At 42.4% G+C, this 25,381-nt stretch overlaps 1 long non-coding RNA gene across 1 annotated transcript; it reads right to left on the bottom strand.

Moving 5' to 3' along the window:
• Positions 1-6,107: 6,107 nt before the first annotated feature.
• Positions 6,108-21,436, bottom strand: LOC135327278 (uncharacterized). Its single transcript, XR_010387380.1, has 3 exons — positions 21,284-21,436; positions 15,292-15,372; positions 6,108-6,342 (listed from the first exon to the last, which is right to left on the bottom strand). It is a non-coding gene; the product is annotated as an uncharacterized LOC135327278 (long non-coding RNA).
• Between the last annotated feature and the right edge of the window lie 3,945 nt (positions 21,437-25,381).

The raw sequence follows: 25,381 nt of genomic DNA, 5'->3' as shown, positions 1-25,381 counted from the left end.
GAGGGCCATCACTACAGCAAGCCATTTTATATAGTTGTTGAGGGTTAGATTGGCGTAATGAATAAAAAGAGATGGTTCTTTGAGAATATAGTCCCACAAGATTTGATTTTATAGCTTTGTGTGTGAAAAGAAACAATGAATTTGCTAAAGCAGAGTCTTCTCAGCCCCATGCTCATTCCAGCATTGTGAGAGACAAACTTTCCAACATCATAAGCATTATTGCAATCCCCATTGCGGTCATCTAATTGCAGGATGATTCAAGGCACCTTGTCTGAGCAGCTATATTTCCCTGTACAGTCAAAGGAGAGAGGTATTTCTAAGGGTATTTCAAAACATGGTTATTGACTGCCCAATGCCACACAGTGCGACCATCTCCCTCCCAAATAATCCAGTCTTTCACAAAAAGCATGAATCAGGCTGAAAAACTGCAGTACTTCTTAAAAATAAAAAGGGTAGTTTTGTTTGCTCTTCCAAGAGCACTCAGGTTAGGTTCTCAAGCTGTTCTTCTCCAGCCATGATGGCAACAAATTTACTGTGTGATTTTGCTCCTTGTGGGCTCTTGATTCCTGACTGAGACTCTGAGCATCTCACAGCAAAACAAACAAGAGACAAAGACAGAACCACTCAGAAAGCAGCTGGTGGAGAAGCCTTCCTGCTTTCTTGCAGGCTCCTCACCTGGCTTCTTGGCAGCCTGATGGCAGAGCTGGTGGGTAGGTGTCAGGCTGCAGTGCTGACTGATGAAGATCTCTGCAGTTCAGAGTCCATTGCAGTGCAACGAGCAGTGAGCTTGGAGCTTGGTCTCCTTGGGGGCCGTGTCCTCGAAACTGCTATGAAACAGGATTTTTTTTCATGAAAGGGAGGAGAATCTCATTTTTTGTCAGTTTTAAAGGCATCCCACAGGGCCGGATCCTGCCGGACTTTGTGCACAGATGAGGTCCAGGTATCTGATGCTTGCAGTGAGAAAGGTATAACTTACTTTAAAGCTCTCTTTAATTATAGCTTTTCAGACGCAGTGAGGGCACTGCTTCTTTATTATTCCTCAAGACAAATTTCTGTTCAGTCATGCCAACCACTGCTTTTGGATTTTATATCCATTTTCTGATTCTGTGCTTGGGAATCTGGTGTCATTGATTTGGCAGTGTTAGTTTGCAGTGTTGCCTATTTTATTCCATATTTTATTTTATTTTGACGATATTCAGTGTGGTGATTAGCACATGTGGGCTGTATTTCCTGGGATATACAATAATCTCAGGACAAAAAAAAAAAAAATTGAAAAAAGTTATTCTGGAAATATTCACTCTCTTGCCTGAATGTAAAAGGTGGTCAGAGGCACATGAAAAATTTCCTTAGCAGGTGAGAGAGACACAAAGGCTTGGATTATAAGGACATATTAGTATTTCAGATTATATTTAGGCAAAAAAGAAATCCTTCATATGACTTTCAGGATGTGCTCATCTATTCTTTCCCCATGTTACAAGACTCTCCATCTCGCTCTTTGATATGAATAGATCTGTAACCTGGCTTCTGTAATTCAAATCAAACCTCCTTATAATCTTGTTCGTTCTAATAATACCACCAATAACACTAAAAACAGCCGATTCCCTAGGATACAGTACAATAAATGTTTTATATAGCATCCTCGCTATAAAGCGTCACAAGAAAAACTTGACAATGAGAAATGGAGTAGATAGATAGAAGACATTTTGGGTATCATAACTTTCATACGGGCAAAGGGAAAAAGATTGTAGATTATAGAAGGGAAACATATAGGCTCAGTGAAGACAAAGAGAATGAACCTTGTCAGAAGTGACAAAGATGTAACGTGAAATGGTTCATTTTCTGCTTAAGGAGAGAACTGGATAATATATTTTGGGATTCAAGTTCAGAAAGATGATTATTGAAGAAGCAAAAGAAGTAGCTCAAGAGCAGATCAAGGAACACAGACAAGGGCAGAACTGTAATGAAGTAGGCACAAACTCCAGTGTCCAGGACCTCAGAAGATGAGTCAAGGCCCATATTTTGGAAAATGAGGAGGAAAGAAAGCCACAGAATGAGAGCAAAATGTTCTGCATCCTGGAGGCAGTACTTAGGAGGTAGCGTATTGGCCACTTTCCTCTTTCAAATATAAGATAAGAAAATGCTTGAGCCTGTCTACATCAGCATCATCACTGAGCATATTAATGTGCTGGATTTGGTGCAGTTTATTTTAAATGGAGGAGGCTTAGGAGACTCAAGATGAGAAGAATCAGCTGGCATTTGTTAGACACGTGTGATAGCATTGTTCTCATCTTAAAACTGGGCTTCATCTCACCACAGGAGCTTTTAGCAGTTGTCTTGAAGAGCACTGAGCCATTGTCTTGGAGGAAAACCCAAGGTCTTCTCAAACTCACTTTGTTTTACTGCACTGAATGCTTGGCTCAGCTGACACAGTTGGCAATGTGCTGAAGGTAAAAAAAGTTCTGAAAATTGTTTTGAAAAGCTGTGGCCTCTGGGGCCTGCTTCCAAAGTGCAGGCAGTCTCAGAAGCCTGCCTTTATGGGCAAAACAGCAATCTAGGCATTTTACGCACTGGCAGTCTCTCTGCAGAAAACAGACAAGGCCCCATGAGGATTTAAATACAAGTGATTTTGGTTTTGACTTTCCTCTAACTCCTTTTGACTCTTTATATTAAAATTCAGTTCTACTCGTACATGTATGGCACTGGCATTGCAGAGCTGCTCTTTTTTGAAGGACTAAACACAGCAGCACTCAGGATATACCCTGTCCCTGTCCTCTATTTAATGAGGTATAAAAACATCCTGCTGCCTGTTCTGTCGAGGGCTTGTTTCTTTGTGAAAATCCTTTCTTTAAATCCTTGGCTTATGATTGTCTGAGAAATATTCTAATGGGCACTGAGATGCTGAATGATAGTCTCCCTTGGGAGGGATGCTGCAACCGCCCTAATGGTGCAGTCACTGTGCTGTACACTTCTCACACCCAGAGTGCTTAATGTCAGGAAATCCCGACCGAAAGGGTGAGTCTGCTTCTCAGGAGAAGAACTAAACTTTAACTGTGAATTGCTTTTAATCTCATAGTAAAGTTATTTTATTTATAGTTGCCTTTTGTCTCATTTAGTTTCTCTGAGTATTCAAGTGACCCCCACTTTTAAGCATTACAAATTTCCATTTTCATTCTAGTATCCCTATGTCAAAGCCCAGATTGAGCTTTCAAGGGAAATCCGAGAAACAGAAGGGAAAGAGATAACGGAGGCTTCTGAAAAGGTGGTGGTGACAGCCCCACAGGCTTCAGTTCATCTGAGCCCTCCCTATTGTGAATTTTTCTCACCTTCACATAGAAGGCCAGTATCTGTTACGGCCACGTATGTCTACTCTCCTGATGGACTTTGTTGATTAGGTGAAATTTGTGTACCTGATCTTGGTAGTGTTCAGAAGCCCAGACATAGACAAGATGTTCTTATTATTCATCCCCCCCCTACTCAGGTGCTGTGTGTTGCTACTGTAACTCAACCCCTGAAGATGTAGCACCCAAGACCCCATCCTGTGTGCACCTACCACCAGCTAGAATGCTGACTGTTGTAAGCTTCTCTGTGGTTGCAATGGGGCTGCCTGCAGATGCATGCTCTGTTTGCTGGTTGGGCCTGCTTTGAAACAAAAATGCAGTTAGTAGGAATGGAGAATACAGTAAGTATTTTGAAGGGTATTTTCTATAGGTAAACGCTGTGAGTGCAGCAGATAAGAGCCATATAGTATGGCTTCAGAACTGTTTTGGTTTTGCTGTGGTAATGGTGAAAGGCTAAGGCCAAGCATGCTTTTTAGCTGAAGATATGGCTGTTTCTGGTGCAGAACAGTGAAACAGGATAAACTCAGTTGTCAGACTGTCACAGTACTTGAATCATAATGCAGTGATATATTCAGAAATGATCTGGAGAAATGGGCAGAGAGTGAGATGGCAAAGTTCACTCAATGGCATCACCTTAGGGAAAGCAAGTTGACTGCAGCAAGTCACAGAAAAGCCTCAGTGCTGAATGACTGGGTGACAAAATGATAGCTGAACTTCTCAATCCTGAGAAATGGAAAGAAATGAACAAGTAGTTGGGATGGGGAGAGGAGAAAGCAGAACCCTAACTGCACACACAGCAATGGGACAAAAAACGGCTATTATCTTAGGCCAGGTAGATGCAAGTGAAGCATGAGTTGGCAATGTGCCAAGGCAGCAATGAAGACCAACAACATCCTGAGCTGTATCAATAGCTAATATGGTGTAGCCAGAAGATCAGGGGAAGCGAGGCTTTCCCTTTACTTATGGACCACCTCTGAAACACTGTGTCCAGTTCTGGGACCCAGTATAAGAAAGAGACTGATAAATTGGCACGAATCCAGAGGAGAACCACTAGCATGGCTGGAGCTGGAGCACTTGCCCGTGAGGAGAAGCTCAGGGAACGGGGCCTGTCAAGCTGGAAAAGAGATGGCTTCAGGAGCCTTCCAAAATCTCATAGCTTTGAGCAGGAGGTTGGATTAGATGACCACCTAATTCCCTCCCAGTCTGAACTACTCTATTACTCTGCATTCCTTAGGAAAATTAGTTCTAATAAATAGTTTTATCTAAACATCAACTTAATGTGCAGGAGCAAGCACAAAAAGTGAAAAGAAAATTAGGAATGGTAAGGAAAGGAGCAGAGATAGAACAGGAATTATCAGCATTTAATATTAGAAATAGAAGGTGTGCCTGAATTGTGAACATCATGTGCAAAGCTGTTCTCCCACCTATCAAAATGGGTAGAATAAAACCAGGAAACATAGGTTGAAGGGAGACAAGGTTAATTAAAAACTTGAAAAAGAGACAGTAATTCAATTAGGACTATTCTTTTTGGAAAAGAGGTAATGGGGGAGGTATAATACAGTTTATAAAATCATGATTATCATCAGAACTAAGAGGGGGAACTAGGTGGCAGGTTCAAAACAAACAAAGCAAACCATATTTAAGCTGTGGAACTCGTCACGGGATATTGTAGATACGATATCTCAAAAAAGTAGTTGGCTTGTGGCTGGATAGGAGAAAGAAAGCAGGATTTTTTCCTAGACACGTTGTTAAGATTTTCATGCAAGTTTGTCAGAAAATGAAAAAAATCTAAATAAGAATATGTTATAGAAATACTGGCACTCAAATGGACCTAGACAATGTATATATTTAGCAGTTTGCAAGTTTATTGAAGAATGGCTTCACCTTCAGTTATTGTTCGCCATATCTTTACTTTGGGAGCAGCTTTCTGGAAGTAAAAGGTTAAAATTGTATTTTATAAAAATCAGAGATTTTGCTCCAGAATTCAGGGTTTATGTATTACTGTGAGAATGCAGTGATAGACGGTCTAAAAGGTTTTCTGCATTTGCCTGGTTTCGCTATATTTGTACTGGGCCTGAGGGGAGGAGCCCAGGTAGTTAGCTGCAGCCTGACACACTCGCCGTGTCCGTGCCCTTGCAGGCAGCAAGGCTGCGGTCCCACGGGCAGCCGTTGTGGTGGGCACTCCTGGCAGTCTTCTAGGGGTTGTCCCCAGTCTCATGGCTGCCTGATGCAGCTGACATGTCGTCAGGGTTGTACGTGGAGATGGCTAGGCCACACACGTTTGTCCACACCATGAGCTAAGACATTCCCAAGCCTGCTGCAGCGTGGAGTTAACAATCTCAGAAAATATAAATATAGTCCAAGTCCTTTTTATTGCTATTGTATTGCTGCCCTTTATTCATTTGCTCAGGGTTTTTCTTTCAGTTCACACCAAAAGAAAGTGTAAGCTTACACTTTGCCTGACATTTTATATTTTATGAAAATTTCTACTTTGTATCATTTAAATTAAAAATATTTCAGTGTGAGTTTATTGGCAAATTTCATCTCCACATTTCGGAATAAGCAGATTAGACCCAGCACCAAAACTTTACTAATATCTTTTTTTCTCTGAGATCCAGTTCCATTTCCAATTTTTCATTACAATTTTTCAACTGTGCACCCCGTGTACAGTTCACATACTGATTGCATTTTGTTGAAAGCCCTATTAAAATCTCTGATGTTAACAGCCATCCAAAAGAGCATCCATAAAAGAAATGAAGCTGATCTACGAGGGTTTCATGAAAACTTTTGGATTCTGATTTATTTGGTTACTCTTGTATGAAGAATATTCCCAGTTTCATCTGGGACTAGGTTTAGATGGGTTTATAAAATGAAAATGTTTTATTACTCACACATTTCCATTTTTAAAGTCTGGAGTAAATTCAGCCTTCTTTGGTGTTATGACCAACATCAAAAACCCTTGATCTGAAGGTAGGCTCTGCTTCTTAACTCAGTGCTGGGAAACCTTCATGAATGGAGAAAAAAAAAGCCATTATAACTAGGCCTTTTAATTTTATTCTACATTTTAAAAGTTCCTCTTCCAGCTTTGAATACGTTCAGTCTTAGAGCTGATCTTCGCATTATTAGCACTGGCTGTTTATCCTCAGACAGAGAGTCAAAGGCAGAGAGTCTGTAAAATATTCCACATAGTGTAGGAATATGGGGAGAAAAGAATTTAAAAAGGAAACACAGGGCCTTTCTCACGAACTTGCAATTCTGGCAAGCAGCTCCTTGGAGTTCTAATTGAAAATCAATCTGATATATAATTAAATTCTAGTCATCACATATGCACCAACTGGTCTCTTTAGCTCTTAGCCACAGCAGTGGAGGAATGGTGCTATTGATCAGCCGAGGGCTCCTGCACGATCATCAGTACTAAAAGGCCGGGCTGAGGGTCTGCGCAGCCGCTTGGATGTACAGCTGGCAGGCAGTGCCGCGCAGCCCCGAGACTGCAGGACAAACAGCTGTCTCCAGCGAAGGTGTCCAATATTCCCTAATCATTTAAGTGCATTGCACAGTGAGCCTGGACCAGTCACGCAGTCTCTGTGCTGCCATCAGTCTTTCCAATAAATGAGCTTTGAGCAGGCTCCAGAGAGAAAAGGAAAGAAGGCTGATCAATTCTTTCCAATATTAGGTTTTCATTTTAACTTCTCCCCTTCAATTTCTGCTCAAGTTAGGTGATCTGTAATTATATTCATCAAGGTCTGTCAACATAAATTGACAGCCCTGGGTGAAGGGTATAGCTCCAGTTTTTTACCAAGTCAGAGAGATAGATATAGCATTGATTATTTCTTTAAAGAGGAACTATGAGGATTTTTTTCAAATTATTTAGTATTTTTAAAGCCAGCCTATGCAATCTATATGTGGACCTTGCTGATCTTCCTTTATTCCTGACAATGAGAAAAATCATCTTGTCTGCTGCTCCAGACAGTTTTGATATTAGCATTAATATTAACTGACTTGTGTTCCTCTTCGGTGCTACATTATTAATTTGTCTAGGTATTTACAATGCCCTCATCACTGTATGAGTTGAACCCTGCCAAAATATGCAGGCACACGTACTGCCAACACAGAAAACCTTGCTAACTTAGAAGTAACGTAGCGTCAGTAAATATCACCCTTATACAGAACAGGAGCATTACATCTAAATAGAAAACTAATAATTTCTAATGAAACTAATGGAATTCTTCAAAAATGTCATTAAATAACTGGTCAAGGGAACTGATCGACATTATTTATTTGGCTTTCCAAAAAAGCCTTTGATAAAGTCCCTTAAAAAGCTCCTGAGAAGGTAGGCATGAGGCAGGGGGAAAGAAATACCCCACGTCAAACGGTAGCAAGCAGCCAGGCTGATAGCAAACGTGGTGGGGCTGGGGCCGTTGCTTGTATGACCAGTGGGGGCTGCAGGCAGTTGCCTGTTTAGACACCTCCCGGTTCAAATTATAGTGCTGTTTTTCATGCTTATAAATTTATTTGATTGTGCAGAAATTTTCTCTGCTAGTGCCTGCCTCAAGCTGGCTTGCTCTCTATAAAAGAAATTGTCTCTTCTAAACCAATCCAGCTCACTTAGCAAAAAAGCCTAGGAAAAAAAAATGTATTGCTTTGCTACTTGAAAGAAAAGCAAGTCAACTCCAAACCAGCGAGCTTTTGTCTGAGAAACTCCAGTGTCCCCATTTCATGGGAGAAGGCCTGAAAAGCAGCTCAGTGGCTCGTTGCTGGACCTGTGGCCAAGGGAGCCTGCCTCTCCTGTGCACATGTCCATGTCCCCTCCACCACAGGTACACACACACGGGGTGGCACGAGGGCAGGTGGTGGAGGAGGAGGAAGCTCCCAGACCAGGACAGGGAGGGGCAAGAGCTGCTGCGGTGGGCAGGGAGATGCAAGTGGGGACCGTAATGCTCAGATGGTGGCTAAGATGGGAAGCTGCTTGAAGGCAGGAAAGGTGAGAAGGAAACTTTGGCAGAAGTGGGAAGAAGTAGGACGTAGTGAGGGGATGGGGACGGTTGCAAGTGGATGGCCCCGTGGGAGGTGGCTCGTGGCCCGTCAGGGTCCCCATGCTGAGGCCAGGAGCCTGTTGAATTCAAGCTGAGCAGCTTAAAAACTGTCGAGGTTGGTCTGTTGCATTGCTGCAGGGGTTTGAGCTTGTGCTCCAACCCAAATTCTTGGGCAACCCCGCTGTTCACATGTTGGCTCTCGCTCAGGAACAACCATGCTTTCTTACTAGCGTGGAAAATAACCTTGGGGGCAATTCAGCTCTCACTTGAATCTGGAGTCTGTTCACACAGGTGATAGGGGCATGACCACCTCTGTTTGGCTTGCAAAGGACAGACCTGTGTGCTCCAGTGGTGCCCAGCAGTCCTGGCACCCCTGCTCTCTCCTTCGTGCCCTCTCTCCCTGTGCCTTACCTCAAGCTACCCTACTTCCAACATCTGACCACAGAGATGGTGTTGACTGGTACAGGACAGCTGGTAGAAATGTGAGTGGCAAGGGCAGGTCCCTCAAGGGCAGGACAAAGGTACGTGGGACAATCAATGAGCCTGTCCAGAGTTCAGCTCTGGTAAAATGCAATGTGGTTGCTGCTGAGCAAGCTGAGGTTCAGTGGAGGGGCAAACTCGTACGCACGTTCAGCATGACTCTGGAAGCAGGACAGACCACAGGTCCAACTGGGTGGGTGGTGGAGTTCGGGGAGAAGAAAAGACCCTGTACGTGTCCCTGAGACAATGAAAGTATTCAGAAAAGGACAATAACTACACAGAGTAATTATTTTATTTGGGTGTTTTCCCTCAGCCGTGCATATAGCTGCTACACTGTGTCCTTGGACAACAGCCAAACCTGGACTTTTTCAGGACATTGGTCCCATGTGGGTTGTTCTAATCCTCTGCCTTAGTAGGAGAGATGCGTGATGCCCCCTCCTCCTGCGTTTTTACTCTTGTCCCCATAATCATTTGCCTCTTCCTTGTTTTCTTTTCCTGAGTTTCACCACTCCCCTTCCTATGCACAGCTCTGTGGGGGTTTTTTTGTTTTTGTTTTTAAGGGGTGGGTTAAACCCTATCTCCAAAGGGACAAGTTAAGGACAAGTAAAAATGACTAGGTAAAGGGGAGAAATAGCACAAAAGAGAAGCCTGGAGAAGAGGCTCAGAAGGGAGATGCTGGGATTGCAAATCCAGTGGGCTGGAGCTGTGAGGGGAATCCAGAGAAGCAGGTGCTTTGGTCAGCAAATGTTGAGGTGACCGCTGAGGAAAAGGCAGGCTGGAGCAGAAGGGGTCAAGCTCAGGCTCAAGTGAGCTACAGCACATTTGCCTCGAGAAACAAAACAAAGATCGCTCCATCTCGTCATTCTTCTGACATCCTCACGCAAAGCGCTGCGCTCCCTGCCACTCTCCTATTCCATATTAGGACTAAGAGCTTGCTACTGCTGCTTTATTTTCTCAGGTGGCTGAAATCCAAGTACGGAGTCCAGCTCTCACTGGTGACTGCACCAGTGCCACTAGGATACTGCCCAATGTGTTTTATTGCCTTTTCCAGAAGGTCTCTGTTTAAAAAAAATCCTCATAAAAAGCAAAGTGTAAAAATATTATTAAATTAATTTTTGTATTAAATAATTTTTTATCATACATAATTCATTTGCAATGCAATTTCAGGATGCAGAACTATTTACTAGTTTGTGCTGAATAGTTTCTGCCAAGAAAAAAGGTAAATGGAAAACTTGAGAGCTTTCATTTTGCCATGTTAAATATGAATTTGAAATGAAAAATAAAAACATATCTAAAGACAGAGTATGCCTTTGCTTTCCTAATGAAATGAAAATTTTGAGTATGCACAAAGAGTCTTGATTTAGATTGGACAAAATGATCTCCTGATGAGTGATAGCCGATAGACCCATTTTACAGTTGGGAAGCTAAGGCACAGAGATTCAGGTCAGAAAGCACCTGCTGATTTTGAAGCATCTTACCTGAGATACCAGGACCTTGTTTTTCAGAACATCTGGCATCAGACCATGCTATGTATGTGCAAAGCACGGTTCATGTTGGCTTTGTTCAGGACTGAGAGCTTGGGAACTTCAGCAAATCAGATCCTGGATTATGTCAAGCAGGCAAGAAAATGGACACCTCCCAAATTCACTTCAACAAGTGTGATTGCTCTGAGAGACTTGAGCTTCCTTTAATGACTGTTTCTGCAACGGGGTACTACTTTTTTAAAAAAAGTTGTGTGTGCATTTCTGAACAAAACCAAGGGAGCTGAGGGCCTGATGCTGTGCAGCATGTTTTGCTACCCAGTGAGAATCCTCTATGGGAAGAACTCAGATGAAAAGCCATTCCATTTTCTTCTCATTAAAACAATGAATTCCACTTGGGTTTGTGTAGGCTGACTGGAAGGAAATGCACAAAGAAATAAGAATTCCTATTTTGACCCTTCCTAGATAATTCAAATCCTTGGTTACAAATTAAAAATGAGCCCAGGGGCTATGGAAATACCAAAGAAAAAGGACTGTATTTTTTTTTTCTTTTAGAACGAATAGAAAACTGTATGTAAACACTCTTGAACATCCTGTAAGACTCTCTTATGTGCTTTCTTGAAACAGATCTTTCCCTTTTTATATTCAGAAATGAAAATTTGTGTCATATCTTTGATTTGATTGTCACTGCAGTTTAATGTACCTTAATAGGGCTGTCACAGAAGCAGCATGACTGTTCAAGCTCCACTATGATCTCTCTCAGCAATTTTATTGTAATTTGTTGGATTAAGTGATACCCACAGGTACAATTAGATTGGAAACTCTTTGCTATAAGAAGCAATCTTTTTGTCCTGTGTTTACTGTGCATCATTTAGGTCCATTCTTACATATTGGTAATCATGTCCATAACCCTGAAGGTTTGCTGTGTTTCTTTCTCCTTGCAGCCCCCCAAAATTCTGCATCTGTAGCTCCTCATTGTGCATTTTATTGTGACCCGTTCCTGGCCAGGTATACTGCTTTTCTTTCCCCCACTTTTGGTACATTTTTTGTTGCTGGCTCTCTCTTTCTGTCTTTGTAGAACATGATTTCTTAATGATAGAAGCCAGGCCTTTTGGAAATTAGCCATCAGATCATAGCATTCCTAAAAATGGTTAACTGATAAAATCATTGAGCCTGGCACTTTTCTTCTTTTGATGAATGGGAACAGAATCTGAGTTCTCCCTCTCCCAAATTCCTCTGCCTGGCTGAGTCGAGCCATGACCTGTTGAACCTTGAAGACCTAGATTTGTATGGGATATGTATGGGATTTGCTTCATCTTTTCAACATTGCACTGCTGCAGGTTTAAGTTTAGCCTCTTCCTCCCTCACCCAGCCCCATTTCTATTTGCTTCAGCTTCACTTGGGTCATTTTTTTGCCTGTCACTTCCTCCCTCCACTCCTGTAAAGCCATTAGAATTGATTTCTGTAAGTATTTTAAACACATCTGTTAGTTCCTGCAGGGCTGTCTCAGAGACTGCATAGATTGCTGTCAGTTGAAATGGTGCTGGAAGATGCTGCATTCACACCAAGGGAGAAATCCCTGTTCCCAGATCCTTCTGTTTCACATTTCTGTTCTGGGCTTCTAAGCAGAAATTTTTCCTGATGGTTTGAAGTAAATATTCAGTGGAAATAAATATGAAATCCTGGCTCCATAGAAATCAATAGCAAAATGTCTGCTTGACTTCAAAGGGCTGACCTACAAGGCTAATGGCACTAATTTAATGCTGCGCATAAGATAATATCCACTTGCGAGCCCTCTACTGTACCCAAGGAGCTGAGGGTTAAAATGTGACATTGTTACTAGCTGGTTTAGTTGAAACAGAACCTCATTTTTCTCATGGCTTGGACAATTGTGGACTTTGTCATCCTTTTCCTATAAGAAGGCTAATCTTTTTATTGATATAGTGCACAGTAAGTACTACAGTGATTTGTGATGTGGGAAAGTCTTTTGTTGCCGTTTTCACATTGCCCTGAAAGCAGCTTTAATGACAGAAATGGAAAAAACAGTTACACAGACCAAATCATTATTCTGAGTGTTCATCCAAATGATATGAAAGAGAATAAGCTCTACAATACAAATAGAGTGTGGAAAATCTGTAGGCAGCATGTGAATCACATTGTCATGCTTCTTGATGGTACCCATGGCATCATACACATTATTAAAGTCAGCACCCTGCAGACCAAATCCACCTGCAAAAAAAGTGATCGGTTCTATGGAGCTGCTGGGTATGAACCAAATAAGTGTGTGAGACATGTCTTCCAGTCATTTGTGAAATTTTCAGGGTGAAATAGAGACATTAGGAAGACTCAAAAAGCTGGATGTGAGGTTTAAATTTTTATCCTGATAGGACTTAGAATAGTATTACTCTGGATTCAAGTTAACTAGTTCAAAGTCTTATTGTTTTGAGTCACATTTGCACAATGGAATTATAAACACATATTTGAGGGAACTTGAAATTAAGTAGTTAAGTACTAAATTTCAGGATTTTTTTTCAAAAGAAGGCCTAGAAATAAGATCTCGGTGGTGAAAGGTTTCATTGAAACATTTTTGACATTCAGTCAAATGTCTTGAGTAATCTGACAAACTGGTGGGATTTGGAATTTCTTTTGTTCTTGCTAAGGCATTGTTCGTCTCTGCCTGTGTAGTCCTGTCTGCCCCACTTCTTCCTCTACAACAGCCCTGGTTTCTGAACATCTGAGGAGCGCAGGAGAAACCTGGAACCAATTGGCTTTCCTGCTGCAACATGCCTCCACCCCACCCAGAGAGAGGGATGCCTCAGCCAACGCTTTAGCCAGGTTAGACTAAGAGGTGGTAATGTCCATCTTCAGGTATGTTTCGGCTGCTTTGCGGCCTGAAAAGTGAAAAGAATTGATGCTGTGCTATTTACTGTCTTCCATTACCAATATAAAGAAAGCTGAAGACCAGGATCTTGATTTGGCCATACTGGAACCTCTCTCTGACAGCTGCCTTGAGTTTATTGTCATTTTATTTGTACAGACTGTACTGGGATATCAGACTAGGCTTTGTAATAATTCTGTCTTTGGGCAGAGGTCATGGGATCTGCCGGCAATTATGTTCTGTCCTTGGTGAACAGTCACACTATGTGCAGGGAGATTTCAACATAAGCTCCCTCCCTCCGAAGGGATTTTCTTCAAAGGCTGCTTCCTAGCACAAGTCCTGTTACAGAAGGCTGAGGATAGGAAGGGATCATCCTTAGCATCGCTTTTCCCGCCAGCTGTGAGGGGACTGTGTGAAGGTCCCCATCCCAAATTCTCCAGAAGTGCAGTGGCCTTCCTTAAGCCTAATAAATTGCACAGATTTCAAGCCAGGGTTCTGAACTCATCTTTTCTGTCACTGCAGCATCCAAAGGTCTGTTCTCAAAATATCTTATCTGAGAGGCATAGTTAACAGTTACCTTTACTATATAATTCAGTCATTATCCATGTGTAGTTTTTGTTCTCCAATTTTAAAATCACCCTATTTTTTAACAACATTTTGCAGGAAAGGCAACATCACAGTAACATATTGATAAATATGTCTGACATGGCAATGAACAGTGTGTTCAGTCATTTATAGCCTGACACAATTCAGATAATTCATACATTTTTCATGTAGTGTTAAGGGTGCCACAGAAACTATCTATTAGGGAATTGTCATAATAGCTCATTGTATAGTTCGGAGAAGCTGTACAAGTTATACTACAGAGAGAAGAAAAAGATGGGATTAAGCTACTAACAAAATACATTGTTTAAATACTTTCTAAACTTTATGCTTATGAATATTTCCTGTATACCCAAAAATGTTATGTGTTTTTCCTAACTTCATAGCACCAAAGAAACCATTGAAAAACTTGTTGAAATTGGTCTCAGCTGTGGTTCTTACAATATGATAGTGGATGATTTGGGTAAATCCAAATTATTTGACATCCCTTTCCTCTTTGTGTGATTACAAAAGAACTGTCTCCTTAAGCTGTGACATGTTTAACTTTACCTGTTCTCAGAGAGGAAAGCCTCAGTTAATGTGACTTTTTTTACGCTTACACACTAGTTTTTATGAAGGAGAGCATGATTTCTTCACTATACTGTTCTGTATCCAAAATAACCCACAAAATGTCAGTTCCTCCTGTTCTGGAAAAGGAGACATACCAGCCTCATCCAACTTTGTACCCTGACTGTGCAGATGAGTTTGTGCTAACATTTTTATGAGGACAAGCAATGTACCTTTATTGTTTTAAGCTGGTGAATGATGCAATATGTGCTAGCTGAAATCTCATTACAAGTGGCATTTCCAACTACGTATGTGGGCTATGAGAAGTCATTTTCTCCTCCCCGTCCTGCACTGCCACCTGCCCTGGTTGCAACACTCGCACTGCACGCTGCCTCCACCCGGCAGTTCTGCTGAGAGGTTGCATGGCCAGATTTTCCCCATTTGCTTTGTTTTCCTCTCATACTCCCATGAGCAGTTCTTAAACATCATTACATTGCGAGCCTAGCTGAAAAAGAAACTATAACGCAGCAACCATGCATGCATGTGCAGTGCTTCCCCACTTACTACTGACCAGAACATTAGATCTGTGATCACACTGCATACCTGAGGTAACTGCAGCAATGGTAAAGTAATTGGTGGAAACTATTTAAAGGATTGTAGCTTATTTTAGTGACATTTAGCAGCTGGAAACAACAAAAATGTCATGTCATCAGTGTGTACTTTACAGACCACCAGTTATTATGCCCCCAGCCAGCGAAATGCCACTACAGCACTTGCGTTGCCCCACTCCCTAGGCTCTTTTCTGTTCCCCCACACAGGAGGTCAAAAGGGCAAAGATTTTCAGCTACCAGTTTCTGACCCTATTAAGGATCATGCTGTAAGCCCAGGCAGCTTGCAAAATGAAGACATAGAAATTAATATTATTTTCTTACCTCTCTGAAGCTAATCATAGCTCTTCAAGGTCTTTTCAAAACACAGTTTCATCAATAGCAAATAATAGGGATGTCTTGTTTCTGTTACGGTAAATATCACAATTTTTCCTGATTATTCTTAGTACATAACTCAGTGGAAACAATGCATCTTTTGTAATAAAACTTCTACCAGAAATCTTGGATGTTTTACAAGAAGGAAACATTGGCTAAGACTGCAACGTAAAAGTGTGGTATACGATTCCCTTATAGATGTGTAGTATTAATATATGGTTCCATGCCAAAGCTTGCTGGTATGCCACATTCAAATTGGGAGGGATAAGGGAAATGTATTTTTCTGCTGCCTATTCTATGCTTTTTTTTCCAAGTAGGGGATGTAGTATAATATATTCAAGTAATAATAGGCTTAAAATCACTTGTGTTCAAATGAAGCAAAGAGCTCCAGAGTATCCAGTGCATCCAAAACTATGCCTGTATGGTTTTAATTAAAATGAAATTATTTGCTTTGTGAAACTTTGCCTGGGTCTTTAATTCTTCCTCATTATTTGGATACAACTCTAAAAAAGCTACTGTACTTGAATCAGCTAATCAGATTTCCGTTGGTAACAGTTATATGTCATGTCATATCATGTCATGAGAATGTTGGTGATTCAGTCTAGTCTGCAATAATGAAGATTTCATATATATTCTTCTTTCTGGCCTTTTTAATATACAGTTTCTGCTCTCCATTGCTGAAGATTTTATTCAGGTTTTCAGATGACTTTTTCTGATATTTCCTGATAAAGTGGCAATTTAATCTTTCAAAACATAGCATTGATTACATTATTCTTGAGCAGAGCACAAGCTATTGATCTTTCCTTGACCAAAGATGAATGAAAAGAAAAACATGACACAATGGCCAACTAGTCATAAATAGTGAACTCTCATATACTCCTTAACTGTACAGTATAGTAAACTTATTCAGAACAGATCATGAAAGAAAACTACATCAAACCTGAAATACATAGTGTACATACAGCATGCTGGGACCAGATCTCTGGTGTGTAGCAGCGTTCTTGTGCAGCGCCAGTTAGACAAAGCTGACTCAGTATCCACAGCTGGTGGCTCTGGAGAATCTACCTGCTGTTTGATCACTATATTTTTCATCTCAATACCTCAATCTACCATATGCTCTTTTTCTATCATTTTCCCTACATTGGTAATAGCAGTGAAGATCCAGAGAGTCGTATCAGCCACAGAGGGGAACTTTCTTCAGATTTACTGTGTTGACATAAAACGTGTGAGATAGCAGCATCCTTGACCCACAGCGGGAGTGCTCAGGTGGAAGAGAGTTCTTGACCCTTCTGTAGGCCAGTATGACTTACTGCAGCTGTTTTCAGAAATGTGCTTAGCACAACATGCAGTAGCCTCTTCCTGCTTTATATGATACCTGTATCTACTGAGGGTGTGAATGCTGCTGTTGACTTTTTCATGTAGCTGTATTTTCTGCCACTCCATGTCAAAACAAACTGTTGCTCATTTAGATAAGTTGGTGTGAAGTTCTGAATAACAAGTATGCAGCTGAGTAAAAGAAAGAGGATTTTACTTAAAGTGACTTGTGGGAGCATATGCATATCTTGTTAGTTTCTCACTTTACCTTATGATATTTCATTGACTAATTGATATTGCGACAATGAGGGAACTGCTTCCAAAAGAGTCAATTACTTAGTCCAAGATGACCAATAAAAATGTCTTATGAATTGAAATGAAGTTCAGTTTGAAAGGAAATTATATCCCCCTTGGGACTAGTAAATGGTTTGGGAAAAATGTGTTCCACTGTTCTCTTCTTTGTTGCAACAGTATATGCTGGAAAATATCCTTTTAGTATAGCTGGTTGACTCTAAAGACATACTGGTTCAAATAAATTGATGGGAGAATAAACTAAGAATGACTTCTTGTGAATGCTGCTAGATTAGACTTGATGAACTGTAGGCACTCAAGGCAAACTGGTCTTCATCTGCTCAATATTTCCTTGGGCATTTTGCTGGCAGATTTTGCTGCCATGGGCAGACCAGAAACTTTCCTTTCCTACAAGCTGGCTGTTGTTGCTTTGTATTGTTGTCACCCCTAATATTTTATGAGCTTCTGTTTTAGTTCTTTTTCATCCACTACCATGTCTGATCATGCCACTCTAAGAAATGTCCCCAAGAGCAGTCAAACTATCAATAACATCTGCTCTATCTCTATAGTCTAGGGTCAGTCTTCAGCATGATAGCTTATGAGCGTTTTTCCACCTTCATCTATCAAAGTACTTTATGAAGATGGGTAAACAACATTAACTCCATTTACCAGATGGAAACATTGATGCAGAGAGATGAGTGGCTGTCCAAGGCCACAATGAGTCAGTACCAAGCTACTGTAAGAACCAGGTATCCTCATGCCCAGCCCATGCTGGACCTGCTGGGACATGGCTCCCCCATCCGTGGCAGGAGAGAGGCCAGAGACTCATGCAGTATTGGCTGATTTCTTTGGGTGTACTGGGCATCAGAGTGGTGGATGAGGGTAGATACTTGTTTTGAGGTTTGCCAAAAAGTGTTTGTTACAGTGTTCCCTACAAATATTTATCAAATATTCGGGATCAAACATTTGAGCTGAGAAAAGAATGGTTCCAACTGCAGTTCAGCAGAGATTTCCCAGCTAAATTTTTAATGAAATAGTCTGGGGCCAGCAGCTGTCTGGCTATATCAACACCTTGTCAGGGTGCAGGGCACTGAACACGCTCAGCTAATTTTAAGTTACATTGACGTAATTTCTGAAGACTCTGACAGGCCTCCCTTCCAGACTGCCAGGATGTGTTGTGGCATTTCTTGCCAAGTAATGCGTATGACAGTTTGGTTGTGGTGTGCCCTGTGAGATACAGTCTATGTAAAGACCCCAGCCCTAGGACAAGAATGAGAGAATCTGGGCACTTGCACAACCACCCACATTTTCATTTTTTACCAATTATAGGGGAACCCTCAAAAAGCTGAGATACAGGTGTTCTTAATGCTGTTGCAAGAGCTAGAGAAATCTACATCTTCCTGCTCAACCTGGATTAATGATTTCATTGCATGTCCATAGCCATAAAATAGGGTGACCCGCAGGCCTAAGAAGCTTCTAAATTGCTAATGGTTCCTCTCCAGGGGAAGAAACAGTCTGTTCTTACCCTGTTACATCCTTTCTGGAAACATCTGCTCCTTGTTATGGTCAGAGACGTGACATTGGGGTAAAATGGACTTTTGGTCTGACACGGTAAAAAAAATTATATTGAACTTTTGGAAACTTCTGTGCTCTTGTGCCTAGAAGGACAGAGCCAAACAATAACTAGAGTTTTGTGATGCACCTTTGGTAGAGTATGTCCTGTATTAATGGCCCAAATTTATTAAAACCAAAAAATCCCATTTGAAATTCAAAGTCACATTATGAGGCTATAAAACAGTGAATGGCTTGAATTTATCTAATTTGTTTAGGCTATGATGAGAAAATGGAAGCTCAACATTCTTTGATGAGAATTTCATTCCTAGAATTAAACTTTTCAGTAGGTTCTCTGTTGTCACTGCTTTTGATCTCTTGAATTGTTAAAAGCTTCCTCATTCTAGGCTGACACAATTTAACTGCAATATTTAACTGTCACTGTTGAAAATACTCATATCAAGAAACATCTACTCCATTGTGGTTGTCCTGTCAAGACTCCCTATGCACAGACCACAGCCAGTTAAACAACAAGGGCAGGTATTTTTCTGGGTTTTGAACAGAGCAATATCTGGTTACTGTTCTCATCAGATGTTTCTTTGTAACTTATGAACATGAAAGCATGCTCTGTCCTTTTTGATAAAACACCAAAGAAGCAAGTTGGTTTTTGAGGAGTGTTGTTGTTGCTTGAGTAGGAAAAGCCTGTGGTTCTGTGCTTGCTGAAAACACCCAAGCATGCTTAGCCTGTAAGCCTAGATGTCCAGCATTAGAAGTGCTGTGTATCTACATGATAGTCCTCCTCCGCAATTGCTGTAGCACTGCTACTCTGCAAATAAGAATAAATAATATGACTCCAGCATAGAGATTTTATATGACAGCGAACAACTGGTTTACAGTTCATTCCTGCTACTGTCACACAAGTCAGCTTTCTGGCTCTCTCTTCTTGGGCTAATGTCTTTGGTTTTCAGTGAGAATCCATTTTATAATGGTTTGTGAGCCTGGGTAAGCCCCCCCATGACATACAGTAGAAACCTTAGAATGAAAAAGCTTTTTGTTTTCTTCGCCTGTTCTGCACTGAGCATCTGTTTGGATGCTGCTTGATAAGATTAAATTAAATCAATAAACTTTAAAGTTTGGATGCAGGAACAAAATAGACAATTGTGAAATAACTGATAAAAATGACAAAAAAGTTATATGCAATTCCAGCTTAATACATATGATATGGTTTCCACAAGAGTCAGACAGTGTCTTTCAAGTTAATATTTTTATGCAATATGAAGTCTTTTCCCTGAGAGAGTCTAATTGGTAAAATCCCATATGGGCTCCACTCTGTCTGTTACTTATTCTCACAAGACTATCATGAAGACCATTCAGAGAGATGCCTTTTCTCTTTCAAATTAACCCATCATGAATAAGCAGTGGAATCTTACTATCACATTGCTGCAGTCCAGCCAGTATCATCTTTCTTTTGCCTTTTCATCACTAATCTAAATGACAAGATACCAGTTTTAAAGATGACCTGTGAAGGAAACAGATACACTGATTTTGTGTTCTCTTTCTTCTTTATCCTGCATACAAAGAAGGTCTGAAAATGTTTTTATTCTTTTCTTGCTTTGTTTTTTTCTACCTTGTCAAATCTGCCTGCTTTGTTTCATTGGATGATTTGTTCAAGACCTGTATGATGGTCTTTAGTGACACCCTTACTCTCAGTGACCCCCACACTCTTACTGACACCTGATTGGTGTTCATTTTTAAGCCACTAGATAGAGAGCATATACAATGAAATTAGACTGCACTTAAGGGCCTGGTAGAGTTAAGATCCTCTTGGAGGACTGGAGTTTGAAACCAAAAATATCATAAACACTAAAGGATAAATTCCACTACTCTTTTATATAAAAATCTGGAGTAATGAAAATAAAAGCATAAAGCCTTAGTATCAGTCCAAGGAAGGATTATCTCCCGAAGGGAGCTGGTGGAAGACAGCTAGAAGCTGGTATCTCCCAACCTCCCAACCACCGGGGCAGGAGGGGAAATGGCAGGATGGGAGGGAGGCATGAGCAGAGGGGTTATATCACGGGAAGGGCACAGCCCACAGTGCTTAGCAATCTCATGCTGCAGTTACACAAATGGTTTCTCCGAGAACAAAGCTGCTTAAAAAATTCCTTCTCTAAGCCATCACTTCTCCCTGCCTGTGCTGCTGTTCATCATCTCCTTCATTGCATCATTATAACTATTTGTAGGGTTTTGTCAATCAGAACATTGAAATGATGCATAAAGACAAAAATACCCCCATCCCCCAAACCCACAACTTTTTCTTGGAAGGTTTCTTATTTCAGATCATTTCCATGATTTGCATTATAGCATAGCCATATAAACAGTTGTACTGGTGCAAGCGAAAAAGATGCTGAAATATAGCACAAGGACAGAAACAACAGGCCAAGGGCAAGAGTTTCTTAAACAAGCTTTACTATTAGGGAAAAATGTTCGCCTAACTGCAGCCTCAGGCAGTACTGTACCAACTGAGCAGCTGTGGGAAATTCTGTTGCAACCAAAGCCTGCTTTATTCTTTAAAATGTTCTTGTTCCAAGGCCCTTCTGTACTAACAAAGCCAGCAAAAGCTAAAGTGTAGACACAGTTTCAAAAATCTGTACAAACAGTTATTCAAACAGTTCTGGAAAAGAATTATTTTTGTCAGTCCTATAAACTGCTTTTTCGCTTAGCAAAGGTTGGTAGGAGAGCTATGAAATGTAGGAAAGGCCTCACACAGGAATCCAGAGCTGCCTACCTTGCACTGAATCAATTTTCAATCCACAGTTGAATCAGAATGACTTAAAGTGATCTTAATTCTCCTTTTCTTTGGCCATTTCTTCCTTTCTTGGGCCAGCAGTTCAGTGCTGCAGTCCTGAGAACAGTATCTTTCACCAAGCATACCTTCTACTCTTGTGGAAAAAAAAAAAAAAGACTCAATAATGAATGGCTGTGGTTGCTGTAGGAGTTTGGAGGCTTCGCATTCCTGATGCACTAAGCACCATTTGCGCAGTGATCTCAGTCCTGGCTCCCCTGCTCCTGTGCGTGACGCGGATGTAACCCATGGGCACATGAATCGTGCTGGCTCGGGTGCAGAATTTCAGTTTGCAGGGAATTTATCTCCCTTAATGTTAGCCATTGCATCTAAGCTGGTCGTCTGGGCTCCCTGTACAGCTGGTGGAGAGACAGGTGCCTCCAGGAGGTGATTCACCCAGCCTGAGATGAGTGTCTGAGATAGGAGGTGACTCACCCTCAGCAGATGCCTCTCTCTCCCTTTCGACAGTACAGGGAGCCTGCTGCCTGGCTAAGAGTAGGCACTGGCCTTTTAGACAGCTAAAGCAGGTGAGGTGATTCCTCCTGGGGTTGTTTCCTGCCAAGATTTAGGCCAGTCAGCCAGACAGGCACTCCTTTGCAAAACAGTCATCAGAGCTGAGGAAAAATCGCTTAAAACACCACTTCCATTCCCCTCACCCGGTCCCTTTAGCAGTAATACAACTGATCCTTTTCTAACAGTGGGCTCCAGGATAAAAGACCCTGTTTAAATATCGTGTTCTCATGATTGCTTTCCAGATAAGACACCCTCCCTGGAAATCAGCCACATGAGTGCTTGTTGCATCAGTAACTTCAGTGTCTCTGCTGTAAAATGCTGCGAGGACATTCAGGGTCGGGCCCTCAGCTGGCATGGGCTGGGTTGGCATGACTCCAGCCCAGCCATCCCAAACCACCTCGAGGATCTGGTTCCTAATCTTTATCATCAGCCTATGTCCTCCTGTCAGCAGGAAAGCTTATAAATGCCCACCTCCAAGAGCATTTATAATTCATAACAGCAGCAATGTGCATCTGCTTGCTAACCCACATGTCACAGAGATCTCTATATGTGCAAGCTCTTCAGAGATGTTCAGCAGGTAGATAACATGCAGAGGGTTGTTCTCAGTAAAAGTGTTGCTGTCCCCATCCATGCATATCCAAGGGCTGTGTGACTTTCCTTCCAACAGATAGTTAAGCCATTTTTTGAGGGCTGAGGTTAGCCTTTTTCTCAAATTTGTCTTTGAAAAGTAACTACTTTTTTGGAGGATTGCTGCTCTCTCCTCCCCCAAAGGTGCGCCTAGATGAGTGCTCTGCACTCACAAGGAGCTGTGGGCTGCCCAGGGTGAAGGAGGCAGCTGGGGGGGTGACGTCAGCGGAGCGGTGCAGCTCTTACAGAGGGCAGCAGGGCTGGGAAATGCTCCCTAGGGATGGACACTGACAATTGGCTTGGGAAACAATGTGTTTTTATCTGCTCTGCCATGGGCTGTTTGTACCCAGTCCTTTCCCACTCATCATGGCATAGGTCGGGTCTAGGTAACTTGCGAAGCTGGTGTGGTTGCATGGAGCTGGCAGAGGAGGCTGGGGCGGTGGTGCTGCTGCCCAGGCTGTGTCCGCAGAAGCAGCCCCTGCAGACGCAGCCGTTCCCACGCTGTGAGTGCCCCAGGCCCTGACAGGACTTCTCCGGGCCCCACGGCAGACACACGCTGACTCCTTGCCACGCACCTTGCCATAGGAGCACGAGCTTCCTCTACCCTCTAACACGGTTAGCGCTGGAGGCAGGAAGCACGGTGTCTCTCTGACATGTCACCATTTTCTTTATTCCAGTCCTGGCCCTGTGACAAGGCTGAAAACCCCACAAGCCCTGTGCAATCCATTCGTCTGCCCGCCCCCACATACCACTGCATCTGCTTCCCTGTGCCACCCCTGGCAAGTCTGCCCTCGATCTGGAGCTCGTGTCCCCAGGGTCGGGCCCTGGCACAGCTCTTGCTGTGAGCAGACCGCGCTGTCTCACGACAGGATGCCCCCGCTGCTCCCAGGCCCCCCCCCAAAGGGGTGCGCACCTGGGCTACACGCTTTGGGGGCCCACCACTGGGACAGCAGCAGTGGTAGGGCCACCGCCTTGGTCACCTCCTCTCGCGTCTGAGGCGCTGGGGAAAGAGAGGGGCCCTGCAAGTTTTGCACTGGCGCTGTGCCACGGTACAAGGGGAGCAGGGAAGGTTTCTTCCCCCCTGCAGAGAACGGTGTTGGGTTTGCAGAGGCCTCTAGTGTGCCTGCTACCATCCCTCCTCCCTGAGGAGACTTCAGCAGGCTATGAAGTGTCTGCATTTCGTCACCAAAATGGGTCCTTTTCAGTTTTCCCATTTTAGTCTTACCTTTGCTGAGTCCAGGACACAAACAATTGTCCACTTAATGATAGTGATTCTAGCGGCTGCCAGAGTATTTGCTTTTAAGATAATGCTTTACTCATTTTTTAAAAGTCTGCTTTTCTAAGATTAATCTTTCCTTCAGCTGTAAAATCTCAGACACAGGGACCTTGTCTACTTTTGCATGCATACAGTTCTTAATACATGGGGCTCTGATGCCGTTCAGAGTCTCTGGCACAAGCGTAACAGATTCAACAATTAAAAAGAAACCCCAAGGCTTGTTAGCCCCAAGGGCATTTCCCTTTGATGATATCCAGCCGAACTGCATGGTTATCGTCCTGTTTGAATCAGCAGCTCTAGCAGGTACTCTCTTGGGAATGCTTCGCGTAGTTCAGGAAAAAGGAATTTAGGTCGAAACTGAATCTAACCTGGGGCTCACCCAAGTAGGTATGTCCCTGGCGAGGACAGGGTGCCAGATGCTCAGCAGGTCGGGGGTTGCTGCTAGCCTGCGCTTGCAGAAACCTCCTTGCTTGCAGCAGTGCTGCAGAGCAGCCGAACGCCTTTGCGTGGCAGGGCAGCCCCGGGGCTCTCCCGCCACGCAGCGGCAGCTCTAGGCAGCCAGGGACCCCGGAGGACCGAGCCCCTCATTTTCCTCCCTGGCATTGCTTTGAACTTGTCACATAAAACTAAATTGGCAAGCCCCTGCTTCCTTCCTGGCATCAGCCCAGCCTCTTCAGAAAAGCTGTCATTTCTGATCTGGATATATTATAGCTCTGAGCCATGTCTCAGTACAAGCTGCAAAATGTTATTCATCCACTTGACAATGAAGTACTTCCCCTCCCGCCCACTAATATCTCTCAGCAACTTCCTGAGAATAAGATTATAAACTATACATACAGAGCAATCCCACTTGCTTGCTATTCCAGGATAGCCCTAGTCCTTCCTAAAGACACTTGAAGTATTTTTATTCCTCATTTCTCTCCTTTTATGTGCTCATCCTGACAAGTGAGCAGCATTTGTATTTATTCTAGAGTGACATAATTAAGAAAAAAATCAGACGTCTCAAAAATGTAGAGACTCCAAACAAAGCAAAGAGCTAGTCATAACTGTTTAGTCCTTGCATGGTATGACTCTGAGGAGGGTTGTTTAGGTGCCTCAATGCGCCTTTCCATCTCTTTTTTTTTCTCTCTAATTTTTACTGTTCTGTCATAATTTCCTAGGTTTGGATTGCATGTCTGGGGCTAATAACAGTATTTCTGTAATATTTTACCCCCAAGCTATGAGATGTTCTCAGACTTAACTCCAGGCTAATATGGCTTTTAAGAGGCAGTCAGAATGCTTTTCAAACTACCCAAATTGAATGCAGGAGGGTCTCTGAACTTTGATATCCCGTTGTTCCAACATGTGGAAATCACATGTGGAAAAAGCACAGTATCAGAGTTAGGATCTGCCATGCGTTTGGGAGAGCTATCCTGCCAGGGCTGATAATGTTGCATCACACATGTTGTAGCGTATCTTAAAAAAAAAAGGGGGGGGGGGGGTAAAACTGGTAGCTGTGGTTCAGTGTTAGTGTTAATGCTAACACAGGAAAAAGCAGGTTCCAATTCTAGCTTCTTAGGATGGTGAAAGCAGTCTAAGAAACTAAATCAAAGAGAATTTGAGGCACTGAGGCACTGTGAGGGCAA

This window comes from Dromaius novaehollandiae, chromosome 2 (genome assembly GCF_036370855.1).
Source record: "Dromaius novaehollandiae isolate bDroNov1 chromosome 2, bDroNov1.hap1, whole genome shotgun sequence".
Taxonomy (NCBI): Eukaryota; Metazoa; Chordata; class Aves; order Casuariiformes; family Dromaiidae; genus Dromaius; species Dromaius novaehollandiae.
Note: the sequence above shows the minus strand (reverse complement) of the source record. Positions and strands in the feature narration are given on the sequence as shown.